Source organism: Macaca nemestrina, chromosome 5 (assembly GCF_043159975.1).
Source record: "Macaca nemestrina isolate mMacNem1 chromosome 5, mMacNem.hap1, whole genome shotgun sequence".
NCBI classification, from domain to species: domain Eukaryota; kingdom Metazoa; phylum Chordata; class Mammalia; order Primates; family Cercopithecidae; genus Macaca; species Macaca nemestrina.
In genome coordinates this window covers 116346576-116367407 of record NC_092129.1, presented here as the reverse complement: position 1 = coordinate 116367407, position 20832 = coordinate 116346576, and the positions used below count along the sequence as shown (strand labels likewise).

General features: G+C 37.7%; 1 long non-coding RNA gene across 2 annotated transcripts; it reads right to left on the bottom strand.

Moving 5' to 3' along the window:
• Positions 1-525: 525 nt before the first annotated feature.
• On the bottom strand, positions 526-18265 carry LOC105479490 (uncharacterized). 2 transcript variants are annotated; one of them, XR_985927.2, is made up of 5 exons: positions 18007-18265; positions 12278-12410; positions 9037-9126; positions 1793-2017; positions 528-1018 (listed from the first exon to the last, which is right to left on the bottom strand). It is a non-coding gene; the product is annotated as an uncharacterized lncRNA (long non-coding RNA). The 2 variants fall into 2 exon arrangements; XR_985926.3 differs by having other exon boundaries at positions 526-2017.
• Between the last annotated feature and the right edge of the window lie 2567 nt (positions 18266-20832).

Below are 20832 nucleotides of genomic sequence, written 5' to 3'. Positions count from 1 at the left end.
AAATTTATCTAACATTTGTGTCATCAGAGTCCTCGAAGAAGTAAAGAAAGAGGGGACTAAAAAAACTACTCAAACAAATAATGGCTGAAACCCTCTTAAAGTTGGCAAGGGACATTAACCTACAGATTCAAGTTGAGAAAACGCTAGAAGAATAAGTCCAAAGAAATCCATACCAAGACACATCAAAATTAAACTTCTGAAAACTAAAGATGAAGAAAAACATCCTGAAAGCAGCCAGAGAATAATAACACCTTACAGGAGAAAAAAAAAGAAATTGAATAAATGACAGATTTCTCATCAGTAACCATGAAGACCATTCGGAAGTGACACATTTTTCAAGTGCTGAAAGAAAAGACATTTCAACCCAAAATTCTACATTCAGTAAAAATGTCTAGTTAGAAATAGACTCCTGAGTTCTGTCCTGGACTAAGCAAACTTACTGAATGACAGAGAAACATCTCTCTATTAACACAATTCTTGGCACATAATGAGGCACATCTTTAAATCTGATGATGAATTAATTTTTCTAGGGCATCAGAACTTTTTTTTATCATACTTTAAGTTCTCGGGTACAGCATCAGAACTTTTTACCATTTTATCTTTAAAGTAACTTTAAAAAGATATACACTGGTAACATGTATATCTTGCTGGAAGCAGGGCAACATAATAAAGTCAAAATTTTGTAAAGATATGTGGTGATAGGTTGTCTTGAAGGGGAAATATTTAAAAGTCCATTGTTGCTCATAATTAAAGAGGGTGTTTGGTCCTCTTAGCAAACAACACAAACAAATTTCAATATAATAAGTTCAGGTCTTTGATTCAGCAACATTTTGATGACCAGTAGTTGAAGCCAAAATACCTTGGCATAAAACACTAAGATAATCAAAAGACATCAATGGCAACTATACAATCCAAGGATTCTCCATATTGTATTCAACTTTTGAGAATTCCTTTAATTCCAGGAATATGACAACTCCAACCTGTAGATCTGTACTGTAGAACTATCTTCAGGGTTTTCCTTGTGCAAAATTAAATAGGCAATGTTAAATTAGCTAGTTGCTCACCAACCCCTTTTTTTCTCTTGGGCACTCAACTACACTACATTTCCCAGCCTCTCTGTCCATTGTGCATGCCATGTGACTGGGTCCTAGCGAACATAAGAAAATGTGATGTGTGACACTTCTAGTACAGAACCATAAAAGCCCTTACACTTGACTGTCCAGGTTTTTGCCCTTCCTCTAGCTTGTTGGAGAGGAACTTAGAAGCCACACATTAAAGGTGATAGAACACACGATTCAAGGAATCTAGGTTCCTGAATTATAGCTTAGGAAGACAGCTGCTTGCCAATCAGAAATACTTGTTTTGGACTTCCTGTGAGCAAGAACTAAGTTTTCTTAGGATTAAGCAACTGAAATGTTTGGATTTATCTGTTGTAGCAACAAGTAATATGTTAATTAATGCAGTAGGTTTTGTCACCCATACCTGCCTCCCAAAGCCCCACTCCCCACCCACCACCACTTTATTTCCTCTCTTCAGTGACTTCCTTCTTCCCTTTATTCCCACACACATTTCACCATACAGTCTCTAGATCCTGAGCCTAGGGCAGGCTCGAGGGCAATGCCCCATCAGTCCCTACAGAGAGCTATCCTTTTTCAGCCTTGCATACAAGGCACCACATTTAGAGGAAGAGGACTAATTGAGTCCTTGCTGAAGGAGAATGTGAGCCCAGCCTGAACTCGGGGGAAGCAGAAAGTGGAGCAGAAATGGGAAGGGTGATGACCCAGGTTCTCACTTGCTCACTGAGGGCTGGAGGCCTATCTGCAAACATTTGTGGCTGCAGTACAAGCTCTGCAGGGAGAGGCTTGCCAAATCATCCAAGAAAAGAAAAACCTCACTCCTCAGACCTGCTTTCTCAAGGTGAGGTGTTGTGGTTATCTCTGCCCAGAGCTTGTGATTGCTGGAATTTCCTTGTTCTTTTCTTTCCAGGAACCATCTGGCTCACCTCCTTTTTGTGAACCTATGAAAACAAAAATCATGAAACAAACAAACAAATGAAAAAAACACACCTCTTTGCTACAGGGTAACCTAGTCAACCTTTAAATTAAAAAGCCATGAGTTTCCAACGATCTGCCTCTGACTATTCTGCATGCTGCCTGACTCCCTGCTGATAGCGGTGATTCAGAAACTTTATCTTAAGAAAGAAGGGCCTGGAACAAAAAGCAGCAAGGGATACAGAGAAAACACAGCAGACCATGAAAAGAAGTTAAGATGGAAAAAGAGGAAAGATGCAGGCTTACTTGTGTCACCCATGGAGACGCAGGAAAAGAAACCAGCTTTGAAGTGATGTGACTGTTTTTAGTTTGTCAGTAAATAGCAGACATCAGCTCGAATGCAGTGGTTCAGTCATAATTTTGATAAAAAGGATGATGTGTGCTTCTTTAAAGAGTAGCTGTTACATAGTAGGTGCTCAATAGATTATAAATGAAGGAATATAAAAAAGAAACCAGGCAATTTTTTTAACAAACAAAAAAACAGACTATGGCTACTGATCATATGACTTCAAGATTTTCTTTAAATTCTTGGAAGAGGGAGGCCAGTAATATCTTTTTATATAAAGAAATCTCATTAAGCCACGTTCAATTTAGGCAAATAAATTTTGTGCCATTTAGTTCATCAATCAGAGGTTGGACCGGCATAGAAGGTGATTCAAAATTCATAATTAAAGCAGATCTAGCCAGTTACCACGTAGACTCAATAATCTTCCTTTCCTCATATAGCTAAAATAAAACCCTTTTGGTCTAGTTTCTAACATTTTCTCTTTGGTGCTTTGATTGGTTTCACTTGTGTCCATATGAAGAGACCACCAAACAGGCTTTGTGTGCGCAACAAGGCTGTTTATTTCACCTGGGTGCAGGTGGGCTGAGTCCACAAAGGGAGTCAGCGAAGGGAGATAGGGGTGGGGCTGTTTTATAGGATTTGGGTAGATAGTGGAAAATTACAGTCAAAGGGGGTTGTTCTCTGGTGTGCGGGGGCGGGGGACACAAGGTGCTCAGTGGGGGAGCTTTTGAGCCAGGATGAGCCAGGAGAAGGAAATTTCACAAGGTAATGTCATCAGTTAAGGCAGGAACAGGCCAGTTTCATTTCTTTTGTGATTCTTCACTTGCTTCGGGCCATCTGGATGTATACGTGCAGGTCACAGGGGATATGATGGCTTAGCTTGGGCTCAGAGGCCTGGCACTGACAACACTAGAAAAGTCATATTAAATATTTTTATGTTAGTTCCTTTAATCAGGTAATACAGCACTCCAGTTAGCTTACTCCCTTGCCTGTCCATTCTCCCTTATATAATTACTTGAGAATAGATTTTACCTTACTGTGGAGGAGACCAAAAGTGATTTAGATAAGAGCTTGCCTTTAAGATGCTTATAGTTAAGAAGATATATATTTATATACATGCATCATATATATGTATCTTATATATATTATCTATATATACACCATATATAGTATATGTATTGTGTGAATATGTATAAATATATATCTATATATGTATTTTTCATCTAGTAAATACATATACACACATATGTATACACACACACCAGGTAAATACATAAAGGTAAGAATAAACCAGCATGTGCCAGGTAAATACATACATACATATTTTTATATATATATATATAGTGTGTGTGTGGGTGTGTGTGTGTTTCCAGCTAAAGATAAAGTATTTGTGGCAGAAGAAAAGAGAACCAAAGTGGTTTTTATAGAGGAAATGGCTTTTAGCAGGATAATGGGGGATGAATTTTTTTCAATCTGTGGAGATATGGGAGAAACGATATTCATGATGAAGTACTGGGACTTCCATTGACTTTGTAAGAGTTTTGTTTTGTAGTGAGTGAGGAGCCACAGGTAGCTTTTAAGCAGGGCAAGCAGCAAGCTTAGGGCCATGTTTTCAGATCTTAATCTATCAGCACTACACAGGGCAATAGTAGAAAGAGATTAGAGACAAAGAAAGCAGATAGAGAGTTATTGCTAGGTGAGGGGTGGAAAAGGCTGTAGATTAGCCCAGTGACTGTAGCAATGCAGACGGAAAGGCAGATAGGAGGACAGACTCAACAGCATTTGGTCTCTGTTTAATCCCAGAGGAAAAGTGAATAAGAGGATGATGGAGTCACCATTGGCTCTAAGGAGGAAGGTTAGGTTTAGAAGGCAACATGGTGAAATCTCATCAGGGCTAGCATACTAGCACAATTGATTGAAGGCACAGAGCCACTCAGAGGGAGACAGAGCTGAGCACTTCCACGCCCCCTCCCCATTTGCTAGTATATTACAACATGGACAAATATCAAAACAGAACATAGTTTAACGTTATATGATAAATTAATGCTTTTCATAAACACAAACACAAAATCACATTGACTATTTGTACAACCTTGGAGATAATGTCAAAAAAATCTAGATTTGTAGACTTTTTTGAAAAGGAAGTCCATACTCAATTTTGTCAGTGGCTAAGAATGAGAGTTAATATTTGATAGAGATTAGGGCTATGAGCCGGGGGCAGTGGCTCACGCCTGTAATCCCAGCACTTTGGGAGGCCGAGGCGGGTGGATCACCTGAGGTCAGGAGTTCGAGACCAGCCTGACCAACATGGAGAAACCTCGTCTCTACTAAAAATACAAAAAATTAGCTGGGCGTGGTGGCGCATGCCTATAATCCCAGCTACTGGGGAGGCTGAGGCAGGAGAATTGCTTGAGCCTGGGAGGCGGAGGTTGTGGTGAGCCGAGATCGTGCCATTGCACTCCAGCCTGGGCAACAAGAGTGAAACTCCGCCTCAAAAAAAAAAAAAAAAAAAAAAAAAAAGAGATTAGGGCTATGAGAAGCAAGAAGGAATCAAAGCAAGAGAGAATGTTGTCTGATGACTTGGCAAATAAATACTAATATGTTACTTTAGTGGTTGTACTGTAAGTGTTTAAAATAACTGGGAATAGGTTTAAGGTAAATTGACATTATTGTTAAATGTTTTATAACTTATTTTTAAATGTATTTGTTTTATCTGTAAATTACTTTCTTTTATTGGAATATGTTGTATATAAAACACTTATTTGAGAAGCATCTTCTAAAGACTTTTACACAAGATAATAATCCCACAAATGCATGATATAAATTAAGATATGCAATTGTTGGCCGGGCACAGTGGCTCATGACTGTAATCCCAACACTTTGGGAGGTCGAGGCAGGCGAATCACGAGGTCAGGAGATGGAGACCATCCTGGCTAACACGGTGAATCCCCATTTCTACTAAAAAATACAAAAAATTAGCCAGGTGTGGTGGCAAGCGCCTGTAGTCCCAGCTACTAGGGAGGCCGAGGCAGGAGAATGGCGTAAACCCAGGAGGCAGAGCCTGCAGTGAGCCCAGATCGCGCCACTGCACTCCAGCCTAGGTGACAGAGCGAAACTCCATCTCAAATTAAAAAAAAAAGGAAATGCTATTGTCAGATGCAGTAGAGACATACTGCAAATTATACATCAGTCAACTGAAAGTTCATAGTGCACACTGGATATCAAGGATCCTGAAAATTCTACCATTTTTCAAGCTGATGCTGTGTGGGGCTCATGCTCAGCCCCTTGTCTCATCTGATCCCCAGAACAATCTAATGCCACAGGTGAAAACTATCTCCATCGCTCAGATTAGGAAATTGAGGCTTAGAGAAGTCAAGCAAATTGCCTGGATTCCAAGGTCATTAAATTGACATGAAATCTTTTTTTCCCTGAACACCAATGAACCCAAAAGGCAGACACACTTTGGGAAATGTTGCCCTCAGCAGGTGGGTTTTCTTAACCCAAAATCACTTACTCCTACTTTTCTGTGCTGATTCTCATCCCAAATAGGAGGCAGTGCTTTTTCTTCTTCTTCTCCTTCTCTTCATTGTCCTCCTCCTCCTCCTCTTTCTCCTTCTTTCCTTTCCTTTTCTTTTGGAAGTAGGCATTAGGAGGTCATAATGTGAAGAAGACACTAACTACTACCTTATATTTTTAAATACCGAAATCCTAAAAAGATGATATAAATGTCAACTTGAATTTCCTCTTCTCTAGTAACACATTCTAGGTTTAGACTATTTCTGACTAACTGTATACAGGCTCACCACTTTCAGTGCACCCTAGTTCAACAATTAGAATAAAAAGATGCATTAAATGGACCCATGGTTGCATTGCATTTTTCTAGCAAACTGAACATATAAAAATAATTGCCCCTGCTGGAAATGACCAGACCCTATGTTCAAACAGGAAAATTAATGAATTCTCACATTATAGGAAAAGTATAGGAAGTCCAAGCAAGACTACCCAAATCCATGCTTTAATTTGCAGCCAACTAATTAGATAACAATAAAACGTGTCCTAAGTCACTACTCTAAAGCCCAGCTGAAACTACCAGCTAGCAAATGACTCTAATTATTCTAGAGAATAGTAGATGTCTGTTATTCCTGCTAATAGCAGAATAGAAAATAAGCCCCTGATCAAAAAAGAATTTCTAACAACTCAGAAAAGTGTATAGGATCTCTATGATGAAAAGAAATATAAAGGAAGATGTAGTTTTCTCAAAATCGTTGTCAATATCAGAGAGCAGTTGCTTGGCAAACGTTAAGACCTGGGAAAAGAAACTATTCAGCTTTTAATCTCTATCTTCTTATTTTCTCAGAATCTATCAAAATAATATATTGTTTTGTATTGTAGAAGGGTAGCTTCTTGAAGCCTTAAGAAGAATTTTAAAAGTTGGGTATCAAACATCTCATTAAAGAGAAACTTTTACTTACTTCCAGACAATAGAATAACTTGTAAAATTGGAACCTGGTATTTTTATAAAGGAACTGTGATCTTACATTTTAAATCCAAAGTAATAAATCTGTCCTATATAATAAAAATAAATTTTATATTTTTAAAAAGTATTTTTACACTGTATATAGAGAATTAAATGTGAATTTTAGAAAGTTGAGTCAAATTGTAGGCTGACATTTAAAAATATGTATTGTATACAAATTGCAAGTAGAGTAACATGTACACTTTTGTATTTATTGAACTATGGTCTCGTATTTTGGGGTAAGAAATGTATTCATGTGTCATTTAAAAATACCATGTATATGGTCAGTTCTTAAGATATAAATACTGAGCACATTTATACCAAAGTTTCATTTATATTTGACATTTTTGGTTTCTCAAGATTTCCTGTTCTATTCACATTAAATTATGTTTCAATACCTTGGCTAGATAATGAACATTTGGTTCTATTTTTTTGTAACTCATGGGGTTTAAAATATTGATAATTAATGATATTTTTGGATCATTATCTTTGTTTTTGTCTTACTCTGACTTCAAGAATTTTTAATCCTCTTTGCTCCATCCCACCTCCCATGCTTATCTCAGGTGATCCCACAGCTTGATGAACACGTGATTCTTGGCTTCTGTGGCTATTGTCCTTATAGCCTATAGCCATCAATTATGAAGGATGGTTTCTTGTGTTTATCCAGTGAAAGTACAGTAATCCCAGTACCCAAATAGATTCCTGAAAACCCCTAAATTAGAAGACAGCAATAATAGGGTTTTCTTGAATTCACTTTCAACATCAGTCTCTTGAACTGATTTTGGAATTGAATTCAACATCAGCGGTCTGACATTGGAACTGAATTCAAGAAATATTTGTTTTAACTAAATATTTTTATTAACTAAAATGGCAAAACAGACCCTTCACACAAATTAACAATAGGTCTGTACAACTGACATTCAACTTACCATCCGTTGTTAAATTTTAACCTTCTTCCAATGTGATGTTAAGCAAAGTGGTATTTGGGGCTGGCTGCGCAGTGTAGATACATACACACATATCAGAAACTATAGTGTTTTTTTAAAATGATACGCTCAAGTGCTTTTATTTTACAATTGAGAAAAATGGATACAATCTATATATGTGTGCATCATTGATCACTGGAATGGCATTCTACAATGTATGCTAGGCTGCTGCAAATTTAGTGGATTTAGTGCTCAACCTGATGAGAAGTCATTAGTCATTAGCAAATGTCTAGAGTAGAAGAGGCCAAGAAAAGACAGCTTTAGTCTCTCTTTGGGGAATATGAAAGAATGCTACAAAGTATCCTAGAGAACTCTGCTAGCTTCTAGTTGTTAATGAAAAAGGAGACCTTGGACATTAATTCATGGGAGTGCTAATTAATTTAGATAACATCAGTGTCCCCATCAGGACCTTGGAAGAGCCTGACCATCCTCTCCTCAAGGCACTGGGCTTCCTTGGATTTGTCCTTTGAAAAATGCTCATTCTGCTAAGCCTCGAGGAAAATCTACAGGACATTAGGAAGTTACAAGAAATGAATTTCAATTCTGGAAAAATGGAATCCAATTTAGATAACCAAAGGTAGTCCTGGATTCAGTGTTCATAGGAGGTTTGTAAAAAAAAAAAAAACATTCCAAGAGAGTCAATCACTGTTTTTATCAAATGTAATGTTGTACAGTGTAAGACAGGCATTAATAAAGAGGAAATCCCAAATCAGGACCCCAAACTGAAGGATCTGACAAATGTTCAGTTTAAAGTCCTATAACTAAGCTACCAACTCAGCCAAACAATTTCTTAGTAAAGACAGGGCTTCTCCATGTTATTCAGGCTGGTCTTGAACTCGCGACCTCAGGTGATCTGCCTGCCTCAGCCTCCCAAATTGCTGAGATTACCGTGCCCAGCCTTACTATATATCTTGATGCTAGTTCTGAGAGCTTAGGGACTAGACTATGTCAAGACATTGAAGTCAAGAAGCCTATAGGAAAACTGACAGGCCTGGTGGTACACACTTGTAATCCCAGCTACTCTGGGGGCTGAGCTGGAGGATTGCTTGAGTCCAGGAGTTAGAGGCTGCAGTGAGCTATGATTGTGCCACTGCACTGTCTAGCCTGGGTGACAGAGCAAGATGTTGTCTCTAAAAATAAAAACAACAACAACAACAACAACAACAAAAAACAAATGAACATTTATTAAAGACTTACTATTTGTCAGGCACTCTTCTAAGCATCCATACATATTAAGTTACTCAAGGTGTTTAATCCTCACAACAAATCTCTCTGATCCCATTTTACCTGTGAGGAAATTGATACATTCAGTTACACAACTAGTTTGTAAAGGAACCAACACTCAACAGTTGTCCAGCTTCAATGCCCAGGCTTTTGGTCAGTATACTGTGTTTCACTAGATTTTGCCAGAAAAATTATGTGCCTAATAAGGAAGCCAGATATCCTGTGAGCATATCAGAGTTCCTGACTTTCACTGACACTCTGAGTGAGGGGTGCTCTGCTGGATCTTTCATTAGCTCCTCCAGATGCACTTCATCCTGTCTGATACCTCAACAGGCTCCCCTGTCGTCCTGAGATCAGGAGTCAAGGAAAGAAGGGTAAGGTATTCTCCTCCACCACCTTCACGCCCCCCTTGCCATGTCCCTGGAGGTCAGCTACTTCTCTCTACTGAAGGTCTCAGGTGCTGTCAGGTTTCAATGACCACTTATTTGTGCCTTCATGCCTGGGGTGGTAATGACTGGTATGGTTCTCAATCCCTGAGGTTCTACCACTCCTGTTGTTCCTCTTACATATGGCCCCCTCCTTTGTGAAGAATTCCCTTTATTAAGCCATTTTCATCAGGTTCCTACAAGTACCCAGACAGATGCAGGCACCTTTTGATGGATGGAGTGCCAGCAGCCCACTTCTCTGTGTATTTACCATTTGTGAGGCAGCAGTGCGGAGACACAGCATCTAAGTGTTTATCTTCACTAAAGGGTCGTGTTGATGCTCTTTCTGGGCTGTATCTCCAGGCCCTCAGAATCGTCTGAGTTCTCCAGCATATAAGACCTCACCTTGTATGAGGTGGGACAGAAAGGTTGCAACTGTCCTCATTTGTTCACTTATTTATTTAGTCATGCAAAAATATTTTCTGAACACTTAATATGTGTTGGGCATTGTGCTATGTGCTGGGGATACAGCCATAAACAAGATAGATTAGAGCCCTGCTCTCATTAAGCTTACAATTTAGTGGGCAGAGACAGAAAATAATCAATAAGCCTAGTAATTTTGATAACTGCTATGAAGACTATAAATTAAGATAGTGGTTACAGATAACAACTTGCTGCTGGGTGAGGAAATGCTGCTTTCAATAGGGTGGTAAGGAAAGGCTTCTTTGAAGAGGTGACAACATGATGGGAAGGATGTAGTCATGTGAAGAGCTGGAGTCAGCATTCCAAGCAAAGGGACAGCAAGTACAAGATCCATGCGGAAAAGTGACATTTTTGAGGAAAGGAAAGTTGGCTAATGTGACCCAAGCAAGGTAAGTGATGAGGTGGGAGACACAGGCAGGAGCATAATCATGTAGGGCTTTTAATTCTATAATGAATGTCAAGTCTTTCACTCTAGGCAAAATTGAGATCCTCTATCATCAATTTTACATAAGAGCCTGTGAAGAAACACGCCCAGAAAGAACCCAGCTAAGGGGAGTCATTCAAGAGAAATTTTGCCAGGGAACTCTAAGCAGAAAAAATTAGGGTTCCCCCCCCCAAAAGAAGCAAAGATTTTGTTTTTAGTGTGTTATAGACCAGAACTGATCATGGAGATTTGGAAGGATGAGAGCAATGGTTTCCTCCAAAAGTATCATCTCATGGTCCTGAGAGTTTTATATGTGGCTCTGGCCATCTGGGAGACAGAGAACTATACAACTCATGTCTCCCAAACTTTTTTTTTTCTTTTTACATTTTGTATCTAAGACAGGTAGGACTTTTAATTTAAAATAAAATGCATACTGAGAGATATTCTTCTGTATTTGGTTCTACATACAAACTTGCAATTTCTTTCTGATTTGATGTCTTAGTTGTGAACTTGCTTTTCCTCTACACAAATTTAGCAGCCAAGATAAAGACCAGGAAGAGGGAGGTTTCTGGCTGAAGTTCTCGTGTAAAGGAATAAGGATGTTGCCAAAACTGAGAGTGGTTGACCAAAACCTAATGAGAGCAGGAACTGGGAAGGGAAATTTAAAAGCAAAAGTGGTCATGGTTTGAAAGGGCCTACGGGAATTTTGCTACCTGCATGACTTTTTATTCATTTACTGACATCTTTAGGGGTGAGGAGTGCCTGTCCCAATGGTCAAATATAGGTACCACTGGGAGAATGAACAAATAGTGAGATTATTGGGGTAACATTTTAGATATTCAGGATAATTTAAGAGTTATTTCTTTAGGGTCTTCTCTAAACCCCAAGGTTATGTAGCTTAAGCTGTCTCCATGAAAGCATCCTAGCAGTATTGTTATATCTAAGTTCTAGGACCTTCAGCTTCCTTCATCTTGCCAATATTTTGTTAAGGGAATATTTTTTCTTCTAACCATTTGCTTTATTTCCATTTCCTATTCACAAATTTCCATTCTTTTTTCTCTGTTTATCCCCAAAGAGTGATGAACTGTAGCCAGTGCTGTTAAGGGGCATGATTTATTAAAGCTGCACACAAAGTGTAGTTTTGCATAAGGAAACCCACTGCTGTAAGGAAGGTGGTTGATAGCTTCTTATAAATGATAAACTAAAATTTCCTATAAGAAATCTTCTTCCCAATTAATTCCACATTTAGGAATTCCTCAATTTTGTATACTCTTTCCATTCTATCTAAGCTGCCTCTACCTATATATGTAAGTACCAGAGTTTTCCTAACTTATTGATACTTGATGTCTTTGATGTGCACATTCATTTCTATGAGACCCATTTGCTTGGGCCCAGTGCAGTGATTCACAAGGTAAGGTCAGCTGAGGTTGAGATAGGTGCAGCCTCTTACAGACATCATTATTATAATGAACACATTATCAATCACTTAACTCCCATTCTGGCCAGGAGCGATGGCTCATGCCTGTAATCCCAGCGCTTTGGGAGCAAATGTAGGTGGATCATCTGAGGTCAGGAGTTTGAGACCAGCCTGGCCAACATGGTGAAACCCCATCTCTACTAAAAATACAAAAATTAGCTGGGCATAGTGGTTTATGCCTGTAGTCCCAGGTACTCGGAGGCTGAGATAAGAGGATTACTTGAACCCAGGAGGCAGAGATTGCAGTGAGCGGAGATTGCACCGCTGGACTCCAGCCTGGGTGACAGCATGAGACTCCATCTCAAAAAAAAAAAAAAAAAAAAAAAAACCTGCCATTCTGAGGTTTGTCACTCTCTATCTCTCAGCTCTTCATACCTTTTTTGCTATTTTGCCTTTACTACTCACCACATCTTTTAATAGATCTATTCAAGATCCCTGTCATGCCTGGTCATCTAGTTGACATTTTTAGGTGACCTGATTCAGGTGTTTAGCAGATAATGTAGCTCAGTGGATTTAGTAAGCCTGTATTTCATTGTTCCTGGAAGGAAAGAAAGAGGAATCTAAACACCAAAATTTGATCTTGGTTAAAAACTTATTTAAATGAAACATTGAAATGTTGTTTGAAGTCACAAATATAATTAGAAAGGGCTTAATCACACTTGAATTACTTTGTTGAAAAGTACTCACCCCTAAAATTTAATCCATTTATTCCTCAATGATATAAATTCAACAGATTATAAATGAGAACAGCAAAGATGTGGCTTTGAACTATTCAGAACTATTTTTAGCAGAACAGTTTAACAACAGAAGTAAGGTTGGACTAAAGACACCTTAAAAACCAAACTGGGTTTGGAAACAATAGACAAATGTTTCCCTTCCTTATACGTCTGGCTAAAGTAAATTTTTATATGTGGAATTTATTTTAATAGCAAGAACCACCTGTATAACTTAAGACCAGGCCATCAATTTCATTTTATGTAAGTCACTGGACAGGAACATGCAACCCTGATTAATTTAGTTTCTTTGCTCCAAGCCAAACACTTAAGAACAAAGTTGTTTAAATGAACAAATAGAATATTCCTCTGGTATTATCAGACAAGCAGGAAATTTAATAAAATAAACCCATATCCATTTTGAAGAAAAGTCAAGTAAGTGGACATTTTGCAGGTACAGAGCAGGTTTTTATGTATGGTAACTTGAGAACATCTACTGAGAATAATCTAGTTTCCAAAATAAGTCAACCTTCATTATTGAAAGGATATTTTTTAAAATACAGAATTCAAAAAATGATAATAATAAATAATAATATTAGGAGAAATTGTTGGAAGTCACAGGACGCTGATTGTCCTGTAGGAAAGTAGCCCAACCTTACATGGGGTTGGGAAATTTCAGGGATACACATCAAAAAGAATATTGTTTCTTCAAGGGGCAACCATCCTTTTCAAAATATTGAAATATTAATATAAGATTGGGGAATTGTCATGTTATGCAGATGTGGATTTCTCAAAATAAATAAACACGCAAAAACTAGAGACAGAGATAGCTACATCTCAATTCTTGCCTTTAAAAAATGTGTATGACTGTGAAATAGCTCACACAAAGACCATTTTCAACAGAAACACAAAGCTCCATCAGTTAAATTCAAGGTAGTATGAGTAAACAGAAAAAAATAATCTGGATCATCAAAAAACTTGTTTTTCACTGCAGTGTTTTGTCTATACTAAAGCTGAAAATAAGTGCAGGAACTCAGAGATAAGCACAACCCAGATATAGGTCTGCTGCAAGAAAATTTTAGAAAAGGTATAAAATCTATTCTCAAAAAGATAAAATGGGACAGGCTATTAAACAAGAACAGTTCAGGATAAAATAAAAACAAAATGAAATCCACAATAGACCCAATAAAATTGTTGTTGAAAGCAGCCAAGAGCTGGTTATTATGGGAAGCTGTTAGATGATGGCCTGGAAAGAGTGTGGAAGTCGAAGTCTGAAATGCTTGAATTAAAACTGATTTGGTTATTTATTCACTATATGATCATGAGAAAGTCCGTCAACCTCTAGAGTATAAACTTCTTCATATGTAAAATGAGGTTAATGGTACGTTCCAGGCTGGTCAGAAACATCCCATTGTACAACCCTGAGAAATATAAAGTAGATGGTGCTCTCGAGTTGAATGACACAATAGGCTAAAGTCCTACCATGAAAAAAAAAATCTATTATATACCTATTCCTAGCACATAGTAGGCCCTTCAAACATGTTCATTTCACTTGAAACCATAAAAACGCAGGCCTTGTGACAAAACACTGAATCAGCAAATAGAAAACAAAAGTGACAATCATATTCTGGTCACTGAAGGAATAAATACAAATATTAAAAATTTGCAAAAGATTATCAATCAAGGAGGGTAAATCATAGTAATCTAGCCTACAAATAACAACATTTCGAAGAACACAGAATGAACAGATGTTAGGATCACTGATAAAAAGGTAAAATAGAATAAAGCTCTAAACATATATAAAATAGCAACTAAGATTAAAAATAGGCATCACCATGTATCAGGTTTTAAAAAATAATTGGCAACAAGTAAAAACAATTTTGCAAACTTACAATCTGAAATGAGCATTATATTTAAAGGTAGAGAAAATGAACAATCAGAGACATTTTTTCTCCTCTGGATAAATCAAGGCCAGAACGAAGGAGTTATATCTGAAGCAATCTCTCTTATAAACAGTCAAAAAGGATGATTCAAGACATTGATTATGTGGAACGTCACTTAAATGAAATTCCCAGATCTCCAAAATATCTGAAAATGTATTAACCTTCTCCGAGGAGCCAAGTGAAGAGAGATCTCAGAGTAAAGATTAATTTTTGAATGAAGATGACACCACTGAAAAATTATAATTGTGCTTATATAAATTAAACTTAATGGTAAAAAGTGGGACACATAAATTATAATTATTCAAAAGGATAAAAAAATAATACTAGACCCCAGGGTTCCAGGAAGATAATGTAGCATTCTTCGTCTCCTATACTAATTCCAATCATTCTGGCCCACTAGAGTCAAATAACTGCTGGTGCCAAGAGAAAACCAAATCCAAGTGAAGCCTTGTGCTCAGCAGATATTCTAGGTGGAAGAAGTGGTATGGAGCTAACCCCTGGAGACTGAGTTTTATCTGGAAACCAGCATCAGCAAGCCCCAGGGAGACGATCATAACCAAAGTTGTTGCTGAATGCCTGGTGGAAAGTTTGACACAACCCTGGATGAGCATGTGAAGAATCTCTCTGGCTCCAAAGAGACCAAGGAGAAGCTGCAATGGTGGACTGGGTCCTTCTTGCCTTGGAGTCTGGGAGAGTATAAGGAGACCAGAAAGTAGAGAGGCTTCCTCCAGGTGTCTTGGCTAGAACAACTTTCCTGCTTCCAAACAGCTGGACCAGGGAGAGAGACAGCTGTACTTCCCATACCCTGCAAGATTCCCAGTGGACTGGCAAAGAACAATAGTACCACATTCCATAGGGCCAAGCAACCAGAAAGAGGAATATTAGGCAAGACTGGATACTCAGTAAAAAAGGCATACAACAACATAAATAAACAACCATGAGCACACTCAGAGACTCAAGAATACACAGAAAAAAAATTCTGGAGTTAAAAAAAATCACTTTAGTAGGAGACATGAAGAAGAGGCTAACATTTTTGATACTCAAATTAGAGGCATGGGTGATCAGTACATAAAAAGCTTTCAAGCCACAGTTTAAAAATATAAAAAAGATGGTGTATCAATTTCCTATTGCTGCTGTAACAAATTACTGCAAACATAGTGGCTTAAGGACACACAAATGTATTTTACAGTTCTAGAAGTCAGAGGTCTAAAATTAGTATGAAAGACTGTGTTCCTTCTGGAGGCTCTGAGGGGAAATGTGTTTCTTGCCGTTTTCAGCTTCTAGAAGCCACCTACACTCCTTGGCTCACGGCCCCTTCCTACATCTTCAAAGCAGGTAGCATAGCATCTTCCCTCTCTTCCCTGATATCCTGCTTCTCTTGTAAAAGGAAACATCCCTACAAAAGGACCTTTGTTATCACCTCAGCCTACCTAGATCATACAAGATAATTCTCCCATCTCAAGATCCTTGATTTTATTACATCCACAAGGTAGCATATTCTCAGGTTTCAGGGATTAGGACCTGGACATCTTTGAGAGGAGCGATGGGAAAGATAAGAGAGTTGGATGATAGAGTCAGGAGATATAACATGAAAATAATAAGAGTTTCCAGTAAGAGAAAAAAGAACACGTGGAGGATAAGAAATTGATTACACATGTAATAAGAAAATAATTATCTAAACTGAAGAAATTTTGAACTTGCAAATTCAAATGACTTGATTAGTTCCAGCAGGATGGTGAAAAAGACACACCTAGCCATATTTTGGTAACTTTTAAGCTATTAGGAACAACAAATAAAAACCTTTCAACACAATAGTAAGTTACTTAGAAGAGAAAAGATTCATGTTAGCATCAGACTTTCATGTATAACATTGGTAGTGGGAGAAGGCAATAAAATAAATCTTGACTCTGAGAGTCCACATCTTTCCTATCACCAGTGGCGCTTAAAAGAATTCAACATAAAGTGAGTTTCAAACAGACTATGGGAGACTAATGAGAGAAAAGTATTGCAATCCAAAATTCTATACCCAGCCAAAAAATTATTCACCAGAGAGCTTGAAAGATATTTTAGATATGCAAAAATTCAGAGAACAGATCACATACCCCAACTAAAAAAAAATACCAGAAAAGACTTCACTCAAACTAAAAAATGATGCAAAACAGAGACCTCAAAGTGGGCATTGATGAGAAAGAAGGAAACAGTGGAGAAGATAGGTAAGTCTGAATGGATTTGTCTCTTAGATTTTCTGAGAAAGTGTTGTTTAAATGTATGTAATGTCATTGTATATTATATTCAATAATGACATTATTGTTAATGTTATTTAAATGTAAAACAAGCATCTAAAACAGAGTAGTTTCTGATAATCTCAATGGAAATTCCAATAATGATCTACACCTAAAAAATACCAAATTAGTTTAGCAAAATCTAACAATTGATCCAGCGGAGATGGAAGGAGGAAGGTAAAATTTTTCCACATGCAGTTGAGAGTGAGGTAGACATCTACCTATAGAATGAGGTAGACAGAAATTAAGTTTCTTAATTTAGAAATGAAGATATTCTAAAGGTCTCAATAAGAGTGGGAGCAGGGGAAAATAGAATAACTTGGGGGGTAATAGAACATCTTAGACTAAATAATTGCTAATGTATTTTTAAATAATGGCAGAAAAATAGATGGAAGATTATAAGTATATTAAAAAAGTAAGTTAATAATTAATGGAATGGAAAAGTATAGATGCTTTTCCAAATTAGCAAATGAAAAAGAAATGAATCAAACAGTAAATGATCCAATTACAAAAATAAAGCAAAGAAAAACTGAGGGAGAAGCAACGGAAAACAAATCATAAAACAGAACAAATCATCAAATAAAATATATCCATTCTTAGAGAAAACGCAAATCAAATAAACTGCCTTTAAAAATAAAGGAATTGTCAGATTTATTTAAAAAACAAACCCAGGCAAAGTATGATTTATAAAAACCACAGTAAAAACAAAATGAGAAAGATATACAGTCATATGCCACTGAATGAGAGAGACACATTCTGAGAAACATGCCATTAGGTGATTTTGTCATCGTGTGAACATCACAGAATATACTTACACAAACCTAGATGGTATAGTGTGCTACACACCTGGCTGTACAGCCTATTGCAGCTACAAGCCTGTACAGCATGTTATTGTATTGAATCCTGTAGGCCATTGTGACACAATGGTAAGTATTTGTGTATCTAAACATAACTATACATAGAAAATATGGTAAAAATACAGTATTATAATCTTATGGGATCATCATCATATGAGGTCTATCATTGACCAATGTATGACTGTATTACAAATAAAGAGGTAAGTAAAGAGATCCCCATCATATGCAACAAAAATTTCAGACTAGGTAGAACTAAAGTTTAAAGGACCAAGCAGAATCAAAGGACACTATAAAAAAGTAAAAGGCACAATTTATAAAGATGATACAATAATCACAAACCTATACATGCCAATTTATATACAGTTCTAAAAATGCAAGCAGAAGAAAATCCTTGCGTGATTGGGGCCCTGCGTTCCTTTTCACCCTCATCAGAAGCCACTTCTCCACTTATTCACTGGTTGCTTAGTTATTAGAACACCTCCTCTATTAGTCATTAGAACACATCAAGTTCCTTTCCATCCCAAGCTGTACCCTCTGTCTTTAACGTGCTTTCACTTACTGTTAAGGGAGGTTAAATGTCATTTCTGAGGTCACTTCTGCTTCTAAGTCATACTAACAGGGACCAGATTTACCCTTCTACCTAGATGCCTAAACATCAAAACAGACAAAATATTAACATTGGTTTTTAAGGTATAGGACATTAGGTAATGAAAGACAGCTATCCCTGAGAACCAGAAAACAAATGGAGATAACTGAAATTGTCCCATCTCACTTCCTGGAGTTTCAAAAAACAAGGAATGAAAATTTTTAAATGAAATTAAAACTCAGTGTGTAAGTTGAATAAATTGCACCTGGATGAAGACAAAATTAACAAAGGTAAATAAGGAATCTGAAGAAATTATACAGAATGAAGCTCAGATTAAAAATATGAACAAAGAGAAGTAAAAATGTGGAGAGCAGTTAGAAAGTTCTAAAATATCTTTTTTTTTTTTTTTTTTTTTTTTTTTTTTTTTTTTTTTTTGAGACGGAGTCTCGCTGTGTCTCCCAGGCTGGAGTGCAGTGGCATGATCTCAGCTCACTGCAAGCTCTGCCTCCCGGGTTCACGCCATTCTCCCGCCTCAGCCTCCCAAGTAGCTGGGACTACAGGCGCCCGCTACCATGCCCGGCTAGTTTTTTTTGTATTTTTAGTAGAGACAGGGTTTCACCATGTTAGCCAGGATAGTCTTGATCTCCTGACCTCGTGATCCACCCGCCTCGGCCTCCCAAAGTGCTGGGATTACAGGCTTGAGCCACCGCGCCCGGCCCTAAAATATCTTTTATTGGACTTCCAGAAAGAAGAAATAAGGTAAAGGCTGAGGATGTACCAGAACTATTTTCCAATGTTAGTCAGCTTGAAGAAGTCCATGAATTCTAAGAGAGATTGATATACTACTCCATCCCACTGATTGATTACTCAGATCCTCAACTCTTCTCTGTTTCTCACACTCCATTTATAATATGATAGAAATCCTATTGACTCTACCTTCAAAATATATCCAGAATCTGACCACATTTCATCATTATCACTGCTGCAACTACCAGCATCTCTCACCTAATTACTGTACTAAATTACTACAGTTCTTCCTACTTCTACCCTCAGCCCCAACACCATTTTTCAACACCACAACCACAGTGATTCTTTTAGAACAGATCACTTCTTGTCACTCCTTTGTTTAAAACCTTGAATAAGTGTCAAATTCTTTTTTATTTTATTTTATTTTTTTTTATTTTTAAGATGGAGTTTCGCTCTTATTGCCCAGGCTGGAGTGCAGTGGCAAGATCTCGGCTCACTGCAACCTCCACCTCCCGGGTTCAAGCGATTCCCCTGCCTCAGCCGCCCGAGTAGCTGGAATTACAGGCGTGCACCACCATGCCCGGCTAATTTTGTATTTTTAGTAGAGAAGGGGTTTCTCCATATTGGTCAGGATGGTCTCGAACTCCCGACCTCAGGTGACCTGCCCACCTTGGCCTCTCAAAGTGCTGGGATTACAGGTGTGAGCCACCACGCCAGGCCCAAGTCTCAGATTTTTATAACGGCCCTACATACTCTGCCCTCTGCACTTCTTTAACCTCATCTCCTATTACACCATCCCGTATTTGCTTGACTCCAGCCACATTGACCTCATTGTTGTTACTCCAATAGAGTAGGGATATTTTGGTCTGAGGCCTTCGTCTAGTTCTTTCTTTTGCCCAGAATGTTTCCCCCCTACATGTTTATTTATCCAATGCCTTCATTTATGTCTTCCTTCATTAATTATGACCTTCTGAATGAAGCATACTCCGACTGCCTCTGACCCATCCTCTCAGCATTCCTGGTCTTCTTTACTATGATCTACTTTTTTCCTTCCATTGCACTTTTCTGACATGCTGTTTTTTGTCTCCCTCTACTCTCACAGAGTACGTTTTTTAATGTCTTATTATTATTATTCCCTGATTTATCCCAAATTCCTAAGAGTTCTCAACAAAGAGGTACAGTACATATTTATTAAATAAATGAAATCCACATCAAGACACATCATAGTGAAATGGCCAAAGACATTCTAAGCAGCTAGAGAGAAAGGGCACTGGTAGACAGTTGAGTTCTCAATATCAGTGATAGAAACCAGAAGGCAGCAGAGTAATTTTTAACTTTTAACCTATAAATTTATACTCAGTGAAACTACTTTCTGAGAATGATAGCAAAACCAAAACATTTTCAGGTAAAATGTGTTTTCACCAAAAAATATTCAGTAAAAGAAAATCAGAAGTTTGTAATTCAAGATAAAGAAAATAATTCACAAGTAAGATCTGGGAAATAAATAATAGTGAGTAAAGAAAATAATAAACATGTGGATACATCTGAATGTTAATTTAAAACAACAAATAGATAAATGAAAACAACAAATTAATAATAAAATTATGGACTGGGTGTAGTGACTCACATCTGTAATCCCAGCACTTTGAGAGGCTGAGGTGGGTAGATCCCTTGAGGCCAGGAGTTTGAGACAAGCCTGGGCAACATGGCAAAACACGGTCTCTACAATAAATACAAAAATTAGCTGGGCATGGTGGCACACACCTATAGTCCCAGCTACTCGGGAGGCTGAGGCAAGAGAATTACTTGAACCTAGGAAGTGGAGATTGCAG